General features: G+C 45.3%; 19 non-coding genes across 19 annotated transcripts; all 19 read left to right on the top strand.

Moving 5' to 3' along the window:
* Positions 1-455: 455 nt before the first annotated feature.
* TRNAA-UGC (transfer RNA alanine (anticodon UGC)) lies at positions 456-527 on the top strand. Its single transcript has one exon. It is a non-coding gene; the product is annotated as a tRNA-Ala (tRNA).
* A 778-nt stretch (positions 528-1,305) lies between these two features.
* On the top strand, positions 1,306-1,377 carry TRNAA-CGC (transfer RNA alanine (anticodon CGC)). Its single transcript has one exon. It is a non-coding gene; the product is annotated as a tRNA-Ala (tRNA).
* Positions 1,378-2,052: 675 nt separating this feature from the next.
* TRNAA-UGC (transfer RNA alanine (anticodon UGC)) lies at positions 2,053-2,124 on the top strand. Its single transcript has one exon. It is a non-coding gene; the product is annotated as a tRNA-Ala (tRNA).
* A 1,340-nt stretch (positions 2,125-3,464) lies between these two features.
* Positions 3,465-3,536, top strand: TRNAA-UGC (transfer RNA alanine (anticodon UGC)). The gene has a single exon. It is a non-coding gene; the product is annotated as a tRNA-Ala (tRNA).
* Positions 3,537-4,314: 778 nt separating this feature from the next.
* Positions 4,315-4,386, top strand: TRNAA-CGC (transfer RNA alanine (anticodon CGC)). The gene has a single exon. It is a non-coding gene; the product is annotated as a tRNA-Ala (tRNA).
* A 675-nt stretch (positions 4,387-5,061) lies between these two features.
* TRNAA-UGC (transfer RNA alanine (anticodon UGC)) lies at positions 5,062-5,133 on the top strand. Its single transcript has one exon. It is a non-coding gene; the product is annotated as a tRNA-Ala (tRNA).
* Positions 5,134-6,473: 1,340 nt separating this feature from the next.
* On the top strand, positions 6,474-6,545 carry TRNAA-UGC (transfer RNA alanine (anticodon UGC)). Its single transcript has one exon. It is a non-coding gene; the product is annotated as a tRNA-Ala (tRNA).
* Positions 6,546-7,323: 778 nt separating this feature from the next.
* Positions 7,324-7,395, top strand: TRNAA-CGC (transfer RNA alanine (anticodon CGC)). Its single transcript has one exon. It is a non-coding gene; the product is annotated as a tRNA-Ala (tRNA).
* Positions 7,396-8,070: 675 nt separating this feature from the next.
* Positions 8,071-8,142, top strand: TRNAA-UGC (transfer RNA alanine (anticodon UGC)). The gene has a single exon. It is a non-coding gene; the product is annotated as a tRNA-Ala (tRNA).
* A 1,340-nt stretch (positions 8,143-9,482) lies between these two features.
* On the top strand, positions 9,483-9,554 carry TRNAA-UGC (transfer RNA alanine (anticodon UGC)). The gene has a single exon. It is a non-coding gene; the product is annotated as a tRNA-Ala (tRNA).
* A 778-nt stretch (positions 9,555-10,332) lies between these two features.
* On the top strand, positions 10,333-10,404 carry TRNAA-CGC (transfer RNA alanine (anticodon CGC)). The gene has a single exon. It is a non-coding gene; the product is annotated as a tRNA-Ala (tRNA).
* A 675-nt stretch (positions 10,405-11,079) lies between these two features.
* TRNAA-UGC (transfer RNA alanine (anticodon UGC)) lies at positions 11,080-11,151 on the top strand. The gene has a single exon. It is a non-coding gene; the product is annotated as a tRNA-Ala (tRNA).
* A 1,340-nt stretch (positions 11,152-12,491) lies between these two features.
* TRNAA-UGC (transfer RNA alanine (anticodon UGC)) lies at positions 12,492-12,563 on the top strand. Its single transcript has one exon. It is a non-coding gene; the product is annotated as a tRNA-Ala (tRNA).
* A 778-nt stretch (positions 12,564-13,341) lies between these two features.
* On the top strand, positions 13,342-13,413 carry TRNAA-CGC (transfer RNA alanine (anticodon CGC)). Its single transcript has one exon. It is a non-coding gene; the product is annotated as a tRNA-Ala (tRNA).
* A 675-nt stretch (positions 13,414-14,088) lies between these two features.
* Positions 14,089-14,160, top strand: TRNAA-UGC (transfer RNA alanine (anticodon UGC)). Its single transcript has one exon. It is a non-coding gene; the product is annotated as a tRNA-Ala (tRNA).
* A 1,340-nt stretch (positions 14,161-15,500) lies between these two features.
* Positions 15,501-15,572, top strand: TRNAA-UGC (transfer RNA alanine (anticodon UGC)). The gene has a single exon. It is a non-coding gene; the product is annotated as a tRNA-Ala (tRNA).
* A 778-nt stretch (positions 15,573-16,350) lies between these two features.
* On the top strand, positions 16,351-16,422 carry TRNAA-CGC (transfer RNA alanine (anticodon CGC)). The gene has a single exon. It is a non-coding gene; the product is annotated as a tRNA-Ala (tRNA).
* A 669-nt stretch (positions 16,423-17,091) lies between these two features.
* Positions 17,092-17,163, top strand: TRNAA-UGC (transfer RNA alanine (anticodon UGC)). The gene has a single exon. It is a non-coding gene; the product is annotated as a tRNA-Ala (tRNA).
* Positions 17,164-18,503: 1,340 nt separating this feature from the next.
* TRNAA-UGC (transfer RNA alanine (anticodon UGC)) lies at positions 18,504-18,575 on the top strand. The gene has a single exon. It is a non-coding gene; the product is annotated as a tRNA-Ala (tRNA).
* The last annotated feature ends 247 nt before the right edge of the window (positions 18,576-18,822 follow it).

Here is an 18,822-nt window from a genome sequence, read left to right as displayed (position 1 = left end):
ATTCTGTTTGTGCTGAAACATGAGGCATTCGGCATGGCTTTGCATGGGTTAATGCATGACCCCTCTCTGTAGTGTGGAAACTGACACTTCCTGTGAAGAAACTACATTTCGCATAATCTCTGGCTCTCTCAGACTAGTGCTCATGCAGGTGAGAGCCACACAGTAATTAGATGTGACACAGGTACAGAGAGAACTCACTCGTGCAACCGGGAGACGATGTGTCGTCAGCTAACTGACAAACACAAATCAGAAGAAACTGGGTTTCTTTTGGCTCTTGAAGGCCGATAGTCCTTCCTGGAAAAAAAAAGGAAGCTCTGTTTGGTTTTGGGAAGGGATGGAGGCCCTGAGAACTGCTAGTGGAACACAGATGTGAGGGACTGCTGTAAAGTTAAAGGTTGCAACATCGGGTAGAGTTTTGTGGAAAAAATAAAGGCACAGAACTCTCTACACAAGAGGGGGATGTAGCTCAGTGGTAGAGCGCACGCTTTGCATGTGTGAGGCCCCGGGTTCAATCCCCGGCATCTCCAACCAATCCTTCACGATGAGGCAGAATGGTCCACTGGGCGAAGCCCCCACCCGGCTCCCCAAATGAGCTCTTTGCGCAATACAGACTTAATGGTAAACGCAAGAGTGGAAGGCCGTTTCCCTTTTATACAGTAAATATGCAAAGCCCAATGGAGGAACATTTTTCAATCTGGAGACTCTGGGAGCCTCTTAACCGACACACACAAATCATGATAAACAGGCTTACTTCTGTCTCCCAAAGGTTACAGGTGCTCCACAGCTAATTTTTCAGAGGACGGTGAAAGGTGTGTGAAGGAGCCCTCAAAATAGCACTCTCTTGAAACTCAGTAATCTAAGCAGTAATTGGTCGATTCCATACTTCATTTTCCAGTCACTCCCTGATCGTCATGACTCATGACATACTGAAATCAATGCCATAGCAGTCTGCACTTCCACATATTGGCTGCTTTTGTACATGTACTACTACTATGATAAATTCCCCCGTAGACTGTGTAAACTGACTATTGCGGAAGGACAAGCATCCCTTGGCCAAGCTCGTATAAATATCCGGGTGGCACTTATGATACTCCAAGGGAAGCAGCCGCAACTCAGATGCTGCTACACAGGTACATGACTAAAAAACATTTTGCCACAACAACCCTTACATACACATTTCTGGGCTCACCCTCCTAAGCCATTAGCATGTAGGAGTGGAGAAGACAGACTGGGGTTGTTAACTTTGACCTTTGTCTCATTTTGCACTTTTGCATCACACGAAGCATAGCGCCACAACAGAGCATGGGGGATGTAGCTCAGTGGTAGAGCGCACGCTTCGCATGTGTGAGGTCCCGGGTTCAACCCCCGGCATCTCCACCCTTTATCTCAAACAGAGTTAAGTCACCCTCCAGCACATGCTGCTTTGCCTAATGATCAGCGCAATGGACTTTGACCCTGATGAGAACTTGTCTGGATTGGTAAAAAATGGTGGCATTAATAGGAAACAAGCCGCAAGGAAGAATTCCCTAGAAAGCATTCTGTCCGCTCTATATCGACTTGTTGTTAACGTTGGCGCCTTGCTGTTCCCATGAAAAGTGCATGCAAACCATGTGCTTTGTAGCTATTTGTCCAACAACTACCTCACAGTGGAAATGGGCAACCAAACTTCTCCCTGCACTGTCAAATGCAAAAATCTACATTTTAACCATCTGAATCTCCATTGTGTCTGCGTCTCTTTATGGTCTGTTGGAAAGGGAATTTGTGTTTCTCTTCTTCCTTTTGCAAAAACAGCCAGTCTTCATTGTTTCCATGAGTTTCTGGTAGCCAGCTGACAAACACAAATAGGAATAAGCCGGGTTTCTTCTGTCTCTCCAAAGTCCAAGTTCCTCCTGAAAAGAAAAAAAAAACCAAGCTGTGGTTGGAATTGGGAAGTGAAGGAACCCAAACTACTGCTTTGGAATGCTAGTGGGAGGGCTTGGTGCCGAGATCAAGGGTGCCGCACTATGTACTGTTTTGTGAGGGAAAAAAAGGCACACAGTCTAGGTTAGCAAGGGGGATGTAGCTCAGTGGTAGAGCGCACGCTTTGCATGTGTGAGGCCCCGGGTTCAATCCCCGGCATCTCCAGCCTTTGCTTTAAACCGGCCTTGTCGGCACATGGTGAGATGGTTGTGACCAGGTGCAAAACCCTGCTGAGTGCTTCTCTGGACGGGGCAAAATTAGTGGCAGCAATCAAGATTTTTCTTGGAAGCATACTAACCACATATTTCGACTTGCGGTTGACATTGGCTGTCTACTGTACATGTGAAGCTTATAGGATGACTCCACTTTCATGGGAAGCAAATAAGAAAATATAGCATATATAGAATTGCAACACACACCATATTAAAAAGGGACCTTTCCATTTCAAACTGCAGCACTGTCATTTTCTGTACAATTCAATGCAATAAGGCAACCTGAAGGAGTTGCGTACAAAGTTGGTATAGGGAACGCCCTCAGAGATGTCATTTACTGCTTGTGTGATTGGCTCACTGATTTTCCCAGATGTCTGCACTAAGATACAAGTCAGATTCTAGTCATCCTCTGCAACAAAAATGTCAGCTCACCTGAGATACTCCTCAAGGGTTAATCACATCTAAGGGAACGCAGGCCATGACACTCTCCCCATTATAGCCCCGCAAGTGCTTCATCTGATCTGAAGAAAAAAAAAAAGAAAAATCACTCCCGTTCAGGAATCAGTCCTGCACAAGACATGATCTAACAAAGAGCAATTTCTTCAGAGCAGAAACAGGTAGGACTCTGCAACAAAGTTTGTTCAAATCCTTGCAATGTACACTGATCGCCAAAGGGAATTGTTTTTTTCTCAACAAAAGAGGAGTTATTCTTTTAAAGGCACGGTAAACCTTCCTCCCTGCAAAAATGATGCACTGATCATGTAGTTTGATAGTGTCATTTGTTGAACTGTACGCACAGTCTATAGTAGAGTAAATCTTCACATTCCTGTTTCAGCAGATTCTGTTTGTGCTGAAACATGAGGCATTCGGCATGGCTTTGCATGGGTTAATGCATGACCCCTCTCTGTAGTGTGGAAACTGACACTTCCTGTGAAGAAACTACATTTCGCATAATCTCTGGCTCTCTCAGACTAGTGCTCATGCAGGTGAGAGCCACACAGTAATTAGATGTGACACAGGTACAGAGAGAACTCACTCGTGCAACCGGGAGACGATGTGTCGTCAGCTAACTGGCAAACACAAATCAGAAGAAACTGGGTTTCTTTTGGCTCTTGAAGGCCGATAGTCCTTCCTGGAAAAAAAAAGGAAGCTCTGTTTGGTTTTGGGAAGGGATGGAGGCCCTGAGAACTGCTAGTGGAACACAGATGTGAGGGACTGCTGTAAAGTTAAAGGTTGCAACATCGGGTAGAGTTTTGTGGAAAAAATAAAGGCACAGAACTCTCTACACAAGAGGGGGATGTAGCTCAGTGGTAGAGCGCACGCTTTGCATGTGTGAGGCCCCGGGTTCAATCCCCGGCATCTCCAACCAATCCTTCACGATGAGGCAGAATGGTCCACTGGGCGAAGCCCCCACCCGGCTCCCCAAATGAGCTCTTTGCGCAATACAGACTTAATGGTAAACGCAAGACTGGAAGGCCGTTTCCCTTTTATACAGTAAATATGCAAAGCCCAATGGAGGAACATTTTTCAATCTGGAGACTCTGGGAGCCTCTTAACCGACACACACAAATCATGATAAACAGGCTTACTTCTGTCTCCCAAAGGTTACAGGTGCTCCACAGCTAATTTTTCAGAGGACGGTGAAAGGTGTGTGAAGGAGCCCTCAAAATAGCACTCTCTTGAAACTCAGTAATCTAAGCAGTAATTGGTCGATTCCATACTTCATTTTCCAGTCACTCCCTGATCGTCATGACTCATGACATACTGAAATCAATGCCATAGCAGTCTGCACTTCCACATATTGGCTGCTTTTGTACATGTACTACTACTATGATAAATTCCCCCGTAGACTGTGTAAACTGACTATTGCGGAAGGACAAGCATCCCTTGGCCAAGCTCGTATAAATATCCGGGTGGCACTTATGATACTCCAAGGGAAGCAGCCGCAACTCAGATGCTGCTACACAGGTACATGACTAAAAAACATTTTGCCACAACAACCCTTACATACACATTTCTGGGCTCACCCTCCTAAGCCATTAGCATGTAGGAGTGGAGAAGACAGACTGGGGTTGTTAACTTTGACCTTTGTCTCATTTTGCACTTTTGCATCACACGAAGCATAGCGCCACAACAGAGCATGGGGGATGTAGCTCAGTGGTAGAGCGCACGCTTCGCATGTGTGAGGTCCCGGGTTCAACCCCCGGCATCTCCACCCTTTATCTCAAACAGAGTTAAGTCACCCTCCAGCACATGCTGCTTTGCCTAATGATCAGCGCAATGGACTTTGACCCTGATGAGAACTTGTCTGGATTGGTAAAAAATGGTGGCATTAATAGGAAACAAGCCGCAAGGAAGAATTCCCTAGAAAGCATTCTGTCCGCTCTATATCGACTTGTTGTTAACGTTGGCGCCTTGCTGTTCCCATGAAAAGTGCATGCAAACCATGTGCTTTGTAGCTATTTGTCCAACAACTACCTCACAGTGGAAATGGGCAACCAAACTTCTCCCTGCACTGTCAAATGCAAAAATCTACATTTTAACCATCTGAATCTCCATTGTGTCTGCGTCTCTTTATGGTCTGTTGGAAAGGGAATTTGTGTTTCTCTTCTTCCTTTTGCAAAAACAGCCAGTCTTCATTGTTTCCATGAGTTTCTGGTAGCCAGCTGACAAACACAAATAGGAATAAGCCGGGTTTCTTCTGTCTCTCCAAAGTCCAAGTTCCTCCTGAAAAGAAAAAAAAAACCAAGCTGTGGTTGGAATTGGGAAGTGAAGGAACCCAAACTACTGCTTTGGAATGCTAGTGGGAGGGCTTGGTGCCGAGATCAAGGGTGCCGCACTATGTACTGTTTTGTGAGGGAAAAAAAGGCACACAGTCTAGGTTAGCAAGGGGGATGTAGCTCAGTGGTAGAGCGCACGCTTTGCATGTGTGAGGCCCCGGGTTCAATCCCCGGCATCTCCAGCCTTTGCTTTAAACCGGCCTTGTCGGCACATGGTGAGATGGTTGTGACCAGGTGCAAAACCCTGCTGAGTGCTTCTCTGGACGGGGCAAAATTAGTGGCAGCAATCAAGATTTTTCTTGGAAGCATACTAACCACATATTTCGACTTGCGGTTGACATTGGCTGTCTACTGTACATGTGAAGCTTATAGGATGACTCCACTTTCATGGGAAGCAAATAAGAAAATATAGCATATATAGAATTGCAACACACACCATATTAAAAAGGGACCTTTCCATTTCAAACTGCAGCACTGTCATTTTCTGTACAATTCAATGCAATAAGGCAACCTGAAGGAGTTGCGTACAAAGTTGGTATAGGGAACGCCCTCAGAGATGTCATTTACTGCTTGTGTGATTGGCTCACTGATTTTCCCAGATGTCTGCACTAAGATACAAGTCAGATTCTAGTCATCCTCTGCAACAAAAATGTCAGCTCACCTGAGATTCTCCTCAAGGGTTAATCACATCTAAGGGAACGCAGGCCATGACACTCTCCCCATTATAGCCCCGCAAGTGCTTCATCTGATCTGAAGAAAAAAAAAAAGAAAAATCACTCCCGTTCAGGAATCAGTCCTGCACAAGACATGATCTAACAAAGAGCAATTTCTTCAGAGCAGAAACAGGTAGGACTCTGCAACAAAGTTTGTTCAAATCCTTGCAATGTACACTGATCGCCAAAGGGAATTGTTTTTTTCTCAACAAAAGAGGAGTTATTCTTTTAAAGGCACGGTAAACCTTCCTCCCTGCAAAAATGATGCACTGATCATGTAGTTTGATAGTGTCATTTGTTGAACTGTACGCACAGTCTATAGTAGAGTAAATCTTCACATTCCTGTTTCAGCAGATTCTGTTTGTGCTGAAACATGAGGCATTCGGCATGGCTTTGCATGGGTTAATGCATGACCCCTCTCTGTAGTGTGGAAACTGACACTTCCTGTGAAGAAACTACATTTCGCATAATCTCTGGCTCTCTCAGACTAGTGCTCATGCAGGTGAGAGCCACACAGTAATTAGATGTGACACAGGTACAGAGAGAACTCACTCGTGCAACCGGGAGACGATGTGTCGTCAGCTAACTGACAAACACAAATCAGAAGAAACTGGGTTTCTTTTGGCTCTTGAAGGCCGATAGTCCTTCCTGGAAAAAAAAAGGAAGCTCTGTTTGGTTTTGGGAAGGGATGGAGGCCCTGAGAACTGCTAGTGGAACACAGATGTGAGGGACTGCTGTAAAGTTAAAGGTTGCAACATCGGGTAGAGTTTTGTGGAAAAAATAAAGGCACAGAACTCTCTACACAAGAGGGGGATGTAGCTCAGTGGTAGAGCGCACGCTTTGCATGTGTGAGGCCCCGGGTTCAATCCCCGGCATCTCCAACCAATCCTTCACGATGAGGCAGAATGGTCCACTGGGCGAAGCCCCCACCCGGCTCCCCAAATGAGCTCTTTGCGCAATACAGACTTAATGGTCAACGCAAGACTGGAAGGCCGTTTCCCTTTTATACAGTAAATATGCAAAGCCCAATGGAGGAACATTTTTCAATCTGGAGACTCTGGGAGCCTCTTAACCGACACACACAAATCATGATAAACAGGCTTACTTCTGTCTCCCAAAGGTTACAGGTGCTCCACAGCTAATTTTTCAGAGGACGGTGAAAGGTGTGTGAAGGAGCCCTCAAAATAGCACTCTCTTGAAACTCAGTAATCTAAGCAGTAATTGGTCGATTCCATACTTCATTTTCCAGTCACTCCCTGATCGTCATGACTCATGACATACTGAAATCAATGCCATAGCAGTCTGCACTTCCACATATTGGCTGCTTTTGTACATGTACTACTACTATGATAAATTCCCCCGTAGACTGTGTAAACTGACTATTGCGGAAGGACAAGCATCCCTTGGCCAAGCTCGTATAAATATCCGGGTGGCACTTATGATACTCCAAGGGAAGCAGCCGCAACTCAGATGCTGCTACACAGGTACATGACTAAAAAACATTTTGCCACAACAACCCTTACATACACATTTCTGGGCTCACCCTCCTAAGCCATTAGCATGTAGGAGTGGAGAAGACAGACTGGGGTTGTTAACTTTGACCTTTGTCTCATTTTGCACTTTTGCATCACACGAAGCATAGCGCCACAACAGAGCATGGGGAATGTAGCTCAGTGGTAGAGCGCACGCTTCGCATGTGTGAGGTCCCGGGTTCAACCCCCGGCATCTCCACCCTTTATCTCAAACAGAGTTAAGTCACCCTCCAGCACATGCTGCTTTGCCTAATGATCAGCGCAATGGACTTTGACCCTGATGAGAACTTGTCTGGATTGGTAAAAAATGGTGGCATTAATAGGAAACAAGCCGCAAGGAAGAATTCCCTAGAAAGCATTCTGTCCGCTCTATATCGACTTGTTGTTAACGTTGGCGCCTTGCTGTTCCCATGAAAAGTGCATGCAAACCATGTGCTTTGTAGCTATTTGTCCAACAACTACCTCACAGTGGAAATGGGCAACCAAACTTCTCCCTGCACTGTCAAATGCAAAAATCTACATTTTAACCATCTGAATCTCCATTGTGTCTGCGTCTCTTTATGGTCTGTTGGAAAGGGAATTTGTGTTTCTCTTCTTCCTTTTGCAAAAACAGCCAGTCTTCATTGTTTCCATGAGTTTCTGGTAGCCAGCTGACAAACACAAATAGGAATAAGCCGGGTTTCTTCTGTCTCTCCAAAGTCCAAGTTCCTCCTGAAAAGAAAAAAAAAACCAAGCTGTGGTTGGAATTGGGAAGTGAAGGAACCCAAACTACTGCTTTGGAATGCTAGTGGGAGGGCTTGGTGCCGAGATCAAGGGTGCCGCACTATGTACTGTTTTGTGAGGGAAAAAAAGGCACACAGTCTAGGTTAGCAAGGGGGATGTAGCTCAGTGGTAGAGCGCACGCTTTGCATGTGTGAGGCCCCGGGTTCAATCCCCGGCATCTCCAGCCTTTGCTTTAAACCGGCCTTGTCGGCACATGGTGAGATGGTTGTGACCAGGTGCAAAACCCTGCTGAGTGCTTCTCTGGACGGGGCAAAATTAGTGGCAGCAATCAAGATTTTTCTTGGAAGCATACTAACCACATATTTCGACTTGCGGTTGACATTGGCTGTCTACTGTACATGTGAAGCTTATAGGATGACTCCACTTTCATGGGAAGCAAATAAGAAAATATAGCATATATAGAATTGCAACACACACCATATTAAAAAGGGACCTTTCCATTTCAAACTGCAGCACTGTCATTTTCTGTACAATTCAATGCAATAAGGCAACCTGAAGGAGTTGCGTACAAAGTTGGTATAGGGAACGCCCTCAGAGATGTCATTTACTGCTTGTGTGATTGGCTCACTGATTTTCCCAGATGTCTGCACTAAGATACAAGTCAGATTCTAGTCATCCTCTGCAACAAAAATGTCAGCTCACCTGAGATTCTCCTCAAGGGTTAATCACATCTAAGGGAACGCAGGCCATGACACTCTCCCCATTATAGCCCCGCAAGTGCTTCATCTGATCTAAAGAAAAAAAAAAAGAAAAATCACTCCCGTTCAGGAATCAGTCCTGCACAAGACATGATCTAACAAAGAGCAATTTCTTCAGAGCAGAAACAGGTAGGACTCTGCAACAAAGTTTGTTCAAATCCTTGCAATGTACACTGATCGCCAAAGGGAATTGTTTTTTTCTCAACAAAAGAGGAGTTATTCTTTTAAAGGCACGGTAAACCTTCCTCCCTGCAAAAATGATGCACTGATCATGTAGTTTGATAGTGTCATTTGTTGAACTGTACGCACAGTCTATAGTAGAGTAAATCTTCACATTCCTGTTTCAGCAGATTCTGTTTGTGCTGAAACATGAGGCATTCGGCATGGCTTTGCATGGGTTAATGCATGACCCCTCTCTGTAGTGTGGAAACTGACACTTCCTGTGAAGAAACTACATTTCGCATAATCTCTGGCTCTCTCAGACTAGTGCTCATGCAGGTGAGAGCCACACAGTAATTAGATGTGACACAGGTACAGAGAGAACTCACTCGTGCAACCGGGAGACGATGTGTCGTCAGCTAACTGACAAACACAAATCAGAAGAAACTGGGTTTCTTTTGGCTCTTGAAGGCCGATAGTCCTTCCTGGAAAAAAAAAGGAAGCTCTGTTTGGTTTTGGGAAGGGATGGAGGCCCTGAGAACTGCTAGTGGAACACAGATGTGAGGGACTGCTGTAAAGTTAAAGGTTGCAACATCGGGTAGAGTTTTGTGGAAAAAATAAAGGCACAGAACTCTCTACACAAGAGGGGGATGTAGCTCAGTGGTAGAGCGCACGCTTTGCATGTATGAGGCCCCGGGTTCAATCCCCGGCATCTCCAACCAAACCTTCACGATGAGGCAGAATGGTCCACTGGGCGAAGCCCCCACCCGGCTCCCCAAATGAGCTCTTTGCGCAATACAGACTTAATGGTAAACGCAAGACTGGAAGGCCGTTTCCCTTTTATACAGTAAATATGCAAAGCCCAATGGAGGAACATTTTTCAATCTGGAGACTCTGGGAGCCTCTTAACCGACACACACAAATCATGATAAACAGGCTTACTTCTGTCTCCCAAAGGTTACAGGTGCTCCACAGCTAATTTTTCAGAGGACGGTGAAAGGTGTGTGAAGGAGCCCTCAAAATAGCACTCTCTTGAAACTCAGTAATCTAAGCAGTAATTGGTCGATTCCATACTTCATTTTCCAGTCACTCCCTGATCGTCATGACTCATGACATACTGAAATCAATGCCATAGCAGTCTGCACTTCCACATATTGGCTGCTTTTGTACATGTACTACTACTATGATAAATTCCCCCGTAGACTGTGTAAACTGACTATTGCGGAAGGACAAGCATCCCTTGGCCAAGCTCGTATAAATATCCGGGTGGCACTTATGATACTCCAAGGGAAGCAGCCGCAACTCAGATGCTGCTACACAGGTACATGACTAAAAAACATTTTGCCACAACAACCCTTACATACACATTTCTGGGCTCACCCTCCTAAGCCATTAGCATGTAGGAGTGGAGAAGACAGACTGGGGTTGTTAACTTTGACCTTTGTCTCATTTTGCACTTTTGCATCACACGAAGCATAGCGCCACAACAGAGCATGGGGGATGTAGCTCAGTGGTAGAGCGCACGCTTCGCATGTGTGAGGTCCCGGGTTCAACCCCCGGCATCTCCACCCTTTATCTCAAACAGAGTTAAGTCACCCTCCAGCACATGCTGCTTTGCCTAATGATCAGCGCAATGGACTTTGACCCTGATGAGAACTTGTCTGGATTGGTAAAAAATGGTGGCATTAATAGGAAACAAGCCGCAAGGAAGAATTCCCTAGAAAGCATTCTGTCCGCTCTATATCGACTTGTTGTTAACGTTGGCGCCTTGCTGTTCCCATGAAAAGTGCATGCAAACCATGTGCTTTGTAGCTATTTGTCCAACAACTACCTCACAGTGGAAATGGGCAACCAAACTTCTCCCTGCACTGTCAAATGCAAAAATCTACATTTTAACCATCTGAATCTCCATTGTGTCTGCGTCTCTTTATGGTCTGTTGGAAAGGGAATTTGTGTTTCTCTTCTTCCTTTTGCAAAAACAGCCAGTCTTCATTGTTTCCATGAGTTTCTGGTAGCCAGCTGACAAACACAAATAGGAATAAGCCGGGTTTCTTCTGTCTCTCCAAAGTCCAAGTTCCTCCTGAAAAGAAAAAAAAAACCAAGCTGTGGTTGGAATTGGGAAGTGAAGGAACCCAAACTACTGCTTTGGAATGCTAGTGGGAGGGCTTGGTGCCGAGATCAAGGGTGCCGCACTATGTACTGTTTTGTGAGGGAAAAAAAGGCACACAGTCTAGGTTAGCAAGGGGGATGTAGCTCAGTGGTAGAGCGCACGCTTTGCATGTGTGAGGCCCCGGGTTCAATCCCCGGCATCTCCAGCCTTTGCTTTAAACCGGCCTTGTCGGCACATGGTGAGATGGTTGTGACCAGGTGCAAAACCCTGCTGAGTGCTTCTCTGGACGGGGCAAAATTAGTGGCAGCAATCAAGATTTTTCTTGGAAGCATACTAACCACATATTTCGACTTGCGGTTGACATTGGCTGTCTACTGTACATGTGAAGCTTATAGGATGACTCCACTTTCATGGGAAGCAAATAAGAAAATATAGCATATATAGAATTGCAACACACACCATATTAAAAAGGGACCTTTCCATTTCAAACTGCAGCACTGTCATTTTCTGTACAATTCAATGCAATAAGGCAACCTGAAGGAGTTGCGTACAAAGTTGGTATAGGGAACGCCCTCAGAGATGTCATTTACTGCTTGTGTGATTGGCTCACTGATTTTCCCAGATGTCTGCACTAAGATACAAGTCAGATTCTAGTCATCCTCTGCAACAAAAATGTCAGCTCACCTGAGATTCTCCTCAAGGGTTAATCACATCTAAGGGAACGCAGGCCATGACACTCTCCCCATTATAGCCCCGCAAGTGCTTCATCTGATCTGAAGAAAAAAAAAAAGAAAAATCACTCCCGTTCAGGAATCAGTCCTGCACAAGACATGATCTAACAAAGAGCAATTTCTTCAGAGCAGAAACAGGTAGGACTCTGCAACAAAGTTTGTTCAAATCCTTGCAATGTACACTGATCGCCAAAGGGAATTGTTTTTTTCTCAACAAAAGAGGAGTTATTCTTTTAAAGGCACGGTAAACCTTCCTCCCTGCAAAAATGATGCACTGATCATGTAGTTTGATAGTGTCATTTGTTGAACTGTACGCAGAGTCTATAGTAGAGTAAATCTTCACATTCCTGTTTCAGCAGATTCTGTTTGTGCTGAAACATGAGGCATTCGGCATGGCTTTGCATGGGTTAATGCATGACCCCTCTCTGTAGTGTGGAAACTGACACTTCCTGTGAAGAAACTACATTTCGCATAATCTCTGGCTCTCTCAGACTAGTGCTCATGCAGGTGAGAGCCACACAGTAATTAGATGTGACACAGGTACAGAGAGAACTCACTCGTGCAACCGGGAGACGATGTGTCGTCAGCTAACTGACAAACACAAATCAGAAGAAACTGGGTTTCTTTTGGCTCTTGAAGGCCGATAGTCCTTCCTGGAAAAAAAAAGGAAGCTCTGTTTGGTTTTGGGAAGGGATGGAGGCCCTGAGAACTGCTAGTGGAACACAGATGTGAGGGACTGCTGTAAAGTTAAAGGTTGCAACATCGGGTAGAGTTTTGTGGAAAAAATAAAGGCACAGAACTCTCTACACAAGAGGGGGATGTAGCTCAGTGGTAGAGCGCACGCTTTGCATGTGTGAGGCCCCGGGTTCAATCCCCGGCATCTCCAACCAATCCTTCACGATGAGGCAGAATGGTCCACTGGGCGAAGCCCCCACCCGGCTCCCCAAATGAGCTCTTTGCGCAATACAGACTTAATGGTAAACGCAAGACTGGAAGGCCGTTTCCCTTTTATACAGTAAATATGCAAAGCCCAATGGAGGAACATTTTTCAATCTGGAGACTCTGGGAGCCTCTTAACCGACACACACAAATCATGATAAACAGGCTTACTTCTGTCTCCCAAAGGTTACAGGTGCTCCACAGCTAATTTTTCAGAGGACGGTGAAAGGTGTGTGAAGGAGCCCTCAAAATAGCACTCTCTTGAAACTCAGTAATCTAAGCAGTAATTGGTCGATTCCATACTTCATTTTCCAGTCACTCCCTGATCGTCATGACTCATGACATACTGAAATCAATGCCATAGCAGTCTGCACTTCCACATATTGGCTGCTTTTGTACATGTACTACTACTATGATAAATTCCCCCGTAGACTGTGTAAACTGACTATTGCGGAAGGACAAGCATCCCTTGGCCAAGCTCGTATAAATATCCGGGTGGCACTTATGATACTCCAAGGGAAGCAGCCGCAACTCAGATGCTGCTACACAGGTACATGACTAAAAAACATTTTGCCACAACAACCCTTACATACACATTTCTGGGCTCACCCTCCTAAGCCATTAGCATGTAGGAGTGGAGAAGACAGACTGGGGTTGTTAACTTTGACCTTTGTCTCATTTTGCACTTTTGCATCACACGAAGCATAGTGCCACAACAGAGCATGGGGGATGTAGCTCAGTGGTAGAGCGCACGCTTCGCATGTGTGAGGTCCCGGGTTCAACCCCCGGCATCTCCACCCTTTATCTCAAACAGAGTTAAGTCACCCTCCAGCACATGCTGCTTTGCCTAATGATCAGCGCAATGGACCTTGACCCTGATGAGAACTTGTCTGGATTGGTAAAAAATGGTGGCATTAATAGGAAACAAGCCGCAAGGAAGAATTCCCTAGAAAGCATTCTGTCCGCTCTATATCGACTTGTTGTTAACATTGGCGCCTTGCTGTTCCCATGAAAAGTGCATGCAAACCATGTGCTTTGTAGCTATTTGTCCAACAACTACCTCACAGTGGAAATGGGCAACCAAACTTCTCCCTGCACTGTCAAATGCAAAAATCTACATTTTAACCATCTGAATCTCCATTGTGTCTGCGTCTCTTTATGGTCTGTTGGAAAGGGAATTTGTGTTTCTCTTCTTCCTTTTGCAAAAACAGCCAGTCTTCATTGTTTCCATGAGTTTCTGGTAGCCAGCTGACAAACACAAATAGGAATAAGCCGGGTTTCTTCTGTCTCTCCAAAGTCCAAGTTCCTCCTGAAAAGAAAAAAAAAACCAAGCTGTGGTTGGAATTGGGAAGTGAAGGAACCCAAACTACTGCTTTGGAATGCTAGTGGGAGGGCTTGGTGCCGAGATCAAGGGTGCCGCACTATGTACTGTTTTGTGAGGGAAAAAAAGGCACACAGTCTAGGTTAGCAAGGGGGATGTAGCTCAGTGGTAGAGCGCACGCTTTGCATGTGTGAGGCCCCGGGTTCAATCCCCGGCATCTCCAGCCTTTGCTTTAAACCGGCCTTGTCGGCACATGGTGAGATGGTTGTGACCAGGTGCAAAACCCTGCTGAGTGCTTCTCTGGACGGGGCAAAATTAGTGGCAGCAATCAAGATTTTTCTTGGAAGCATACTAACCACATATTTCGACTTGCGGTTGACATTGGCTGTCTACTGTACATGTGAAGCTTATAGGATGACTCCACTTTCATGGGAAGCAAATAAGAAAATATAGCATATATAGAATTGCAACACACACCATATTAAAAAGGGACCTTTCCATTTCAAACTGCAGCACTGTCATTTTCTGTACAATTCAATGCAATAAGGCAACCTGAAGGAGTTGCGTACAAAGTTGGTATAGGGAACGCCCTCAGAGATGTCATTTACTGCTTGTGTGATTGGCTCACTGATTTTCCCAGATGTCTGCACTAAGATACAAGTCAGATTCTAGTCATCCTCTGCAACAAAAATGTCAGCTCACCTGAGATTCTCCTCAAGGGTTAATCACATCTAAGGGAACGCAGGCCATGACACTCTCCCCATTATAGCCCCGCAAGTGCTTCATCTGATCTGAAGAAAAAAAAAAAGAAAAATCACTCCCGTTCAGGAATCAGTCCTGCACAAGACATGATCTAACAAAGAGCAATTTCTTCAGAGCAGAAACAGGTAGGACTCTGCAACAAAGTTTGTTCAAATCCTTGCAATGTACACTGATCGCCAAAGGGAATTGTTTTTTTCTCAACAAAAGAGGAGTTATTCTTTTAAAGGCACGGTAAACCTTCCTCCCTGCAAAAATGATGCACTGATCATGTAGTTTGATAGTGTCATTTGTTGAACTGTACGCACAGTCTATAGTAGAGTAAATCTTCACATTCCTGTTTCAGCAGATTCTGTTTGTGCTGAAACATGAGGCATTCGGCATGGCTTTGCATGGGTTAATGCATGACCCCTCTCTGTAGTGTGGAAACTGACACTTCCTGTGAAGAAACTACATTTCGCATAATCTCTGGCTCTCTCAGACTAGTGCTCATGCAGGTGAGAGCCACACAGTAATTAGATGTGACACAGGTACAGAGAGAACTCACTCGTGCAACCGGGAGACGATGTGTCGTCAGCTAACTGACAAACACAAATCAGAAGAAACTGGGTTTCTTTTGGCTCTTGAAGGCCGATAGTCCTTCCTGGAAAAAAAAAGGAAGCTCTGTTTGGTTTTGGGAAGGGATGGAGGCCCTGAGAACTGCTAGTGGAACACAGATGTGAGGGACTGCTGTAAAGTTAAAGGTTGCAACATCGGGTAGAGTTTTGTGGAAAAAATAAAGGCACAGAACTCTCTACACAAGAGGGGGATGTAGCTCAGTGGTAGAGCGCATGCTTTGCATGTGTGAGGCCCCGGGTTCAATCCCCGGCATCTCCAACCAATCCTTCACGATGAGGCAGAATGGTCCACTGGGCGAAGCCCCCACCCGGCTCCCCAAATGAGCTCTTTGCGCAATACAGACTTAATGGTAAACACAAGACTGGAAGGCCGTTTCCCTTTTATACAGTAAATATGCAAAGCCCAATGGAGGAACATTTTTCAATCTGGAGACTCTGGGAGCCTCTTAACCGACACACACAAATCATGATAAACAGGCTTACTTCTGTCTCCCAAAGGTTACAGGTGCTCCACAGCTAATTTTTCAGAGGACGGTGAAAGGTGTGTGAAGGAGCCCTCAAAATAGCACTCTCTTGAAACTCAGTAATCTAAGCAGTAATTGGTCGATTCCATACTTCATTTTCCAGTCACTCCCTGATCGTCATGACTCATGACATACTGAAATCAATGCCATAGCAGTCTGCACTTCCACATATTGGCTGCTTTTGTACATGTACTACTACTATGATAAATTCCCCCGTAGACTGTGTAAACTGACTATTGCGGAAGGACAAGCATCCCTTGGCCAAGCTCGTATAAATATCCGGGTGGCACTTATGATACTCCAAGGGAAGCAGCCGCAACTCAGATGCTGCTACACAGGTACATGACTAAAAAACATTTTGCCACAACAACCCTTACATACACATTTCTGGGCTCACCCTCCTAAGCCATTAGCATGTAGGAGTGGAGAAGACAGACTGGGGTTGTTAACTTTGACCTTTGTCTCATTTTGCACTTTTGCATCACACGAAGCATAGTGCCACAACAGAGCATGGGGGATGTAGCTCAGTGGTAGAGCGCACGCTTCGCATGTGTGAGGTCCCGGGTTCAACCCCCGGCATCTCCACCCTTTATCTCAAACAGAGTTAAGTCACCCTCCAGCACATGCTGCTTTGCCTAATGATCAGCGCAATGGACCTTGACCCTGATGAGAACTTGTCTGGATTGGTAAAAAATGGTGGCATTAATAGGAAACAAGCCGCAAGGAAGAATTCCCTAGAAAGCATTCTGTCCGCTCGACTTGTTGTTAACGTTGGCGCCTTGCTGTTCCCATGAAAAGTGCATGCAAACCATGTGCTTTGTAGCTATTTGTCCAACAACTACCTCACAGTGGAAATGGGCAACCAAACTTCTCCCTGCACTGTCAAATGCAAAAATCTACATTTTAACCATCTGAATCTCCATTGTGTCTGCGTCTCTTTATGGTCTGTTGGAAAGGGAATTTGTGTTTCTCTTCTTCCTTTTGCAAAAACAGCCAGTCTTCATTGTTTCCATGAGTTTCTGGTAGCCAGCTGACAAACACAAATAGGAATAAGCCGGGTTTCTTCTGTCTCTCCAAAGTCCAAGTTCCTCCTGAAAAGAAAAAAAAAACCAAGCTGTGGTTGGAATTGGGAAGTGAAGGAACCCAAACTACTGCTTTGGAATGCTAGTGGGAGGGCTTGGTGCCGAGATCAAGGGTGCCGCACTATGTACTGTTTTGTGAGGGAAAAAAAGGCACACAGTCTAGGTTAGCAAGGGGGATGTAGCTCAGTGGTAGAGCGCACGCTTTGCATGTGTGAGGCCCCGGGTTCAATCCCCGGCATCTCCAGCCTTTGCTTTAAACCGGCCTTGTCGGCACATGGTGAGATGGTTGTGACCAGGTGCAAAACCCTGCTGAGTGCTTCTCTGGACGGGGCAAAATTAGTGGCAGCAATCAAGATTTTTCTTGGAAGCATACTAACCACATATTTCGACTTGCGGTTGACATTGGCTGTCTACTGTACATGTGAAGCTTATAGGATGACTCCACTTTCATGGGAAGCAAATAAGAAAATATAGCATATATAGAATTGCAACACACACCATATTAAAAAGGGACCTTTCCATTTCAAACTGCAGCACTGTCATTTTCTGTACAATTCAATGCAATAAGGCAACCTGAAGGAGTTGCGTACAAAGTTGGTATAGGGAACGCCCTCAGAGATGTCATTTACTGCTTGTGTGATTGGCTCACTGATTTTCCCAGATGTCTGCACTAAGATACAAGTCAGATTCTAGTCATCCTCTGCAACAAAAATGTCAGCTCACCTGAGATTCTCCTCAAGGGTTAATCACATCTAAGGGAACGCAGGCCATGACACTCTCCCCATTATAGCCCCGCAAGTGCTTCATCTGATCTGAAGAAAAAAAAAAAGAAAAATCACTCCCGTTCAGGAATCAGTCCTGCACAAGACATGATCTAACAAAGAGCAATTTCTTCAGAGCAGAAACAGGTAGGACTCTGCAACAAAGTTTGTTCAAATCCTTGCAATGTACACTGATCGCCAAAGGGAATTGTTTTTTTCTCAACAAAAGAGGAGTTATTCTTTTAAAGGCACGGTAAACCTTCCTCCCTGCAAAAATGATGCACTGATCATGTAGTTTGATAGTGTCATTTGTTGAACTGTACGCACAGTCTATAGTAGAGTAAATCTTCACATTCCTGTTTCAGCAGATTCTGTTTGTGCTGAAACATGAGGCATTCGGCATGGCTTTGCATGGGTTAATGCATGACCCCTCTCTGTAGTGTGGAAACTGACACTTCCTGTGAAGAAACTACATTTCGCATAATCTCTGGCTCTCTCAGACTAGTGCTCATGCAGGTGAGAGCCACACAGTAATTAGATGTGACACAGGTACAGAGAGAACTCACTCGTACAACCGGGAGACGATGTGTCGTCAGCTAACTGACAAACACAAATCAGAAGAAACTGGGTTTCTTTTGGCTCTTGAAGGCCGATAGTCCTTCCTGGAAAAAAAAAGGAAGCTCTGTTTGGTTTTGGGAAGGGATGGAGGCCCTGAGAACTGCTAGTGGAACACAGATGTGAGGGACTGCTGTAAAGTTAAAGGTTGCAACATCGGGTAGAGTTTTGTGGAAAAAATAAAGGCACAGAACTCTCTACACAAGAGGGGGATGTAGCTCAGTGGTAGAGCGCATGCTTTGCATGTGTGAGGCCCCGGGTTCAATCCCCGGCATCTCCAACCAATCCTTCACGATGAGGCAGAATGGTCCACTGGGCGAAGCCCCCACCCGGCTCCCCAAATGAGCTCTTTGCGCAATACAGACTTAATGGTAAACACAAGACTGGAAGGCCGTTTCCCTTTTATACAGTAAATATGCAAAGCCCAATGGAGGAACATTTTTCAATCTGGAGACTCTGGGAGCCTCTTAACCGACACACACAAATCATGATAAACAGGCTTACTTCTGTCTCCCAAAGGTTACAGG

The sequence above is a fragment of the Staurois parvus genome, unplaced genomic scaffold (genome assembly GCF_062004578.1).
Source record: "Staurois parvus isolate SC_StPar_1 unplaced genomic scaffold, SC_StPar_1.0 ptg000402l, whole genome shotgun sequence".
Taxonomy (NCBI): Eukaryota; Metazoa; Chordata; class Amphibia; order Anura; family Ranidae; genus Staurois; species Staurois parvus.
Note: the sequence above shows the minus strand (reverse complement) of the source record. Positions and strands in the feature narration are given on the sequence as shown.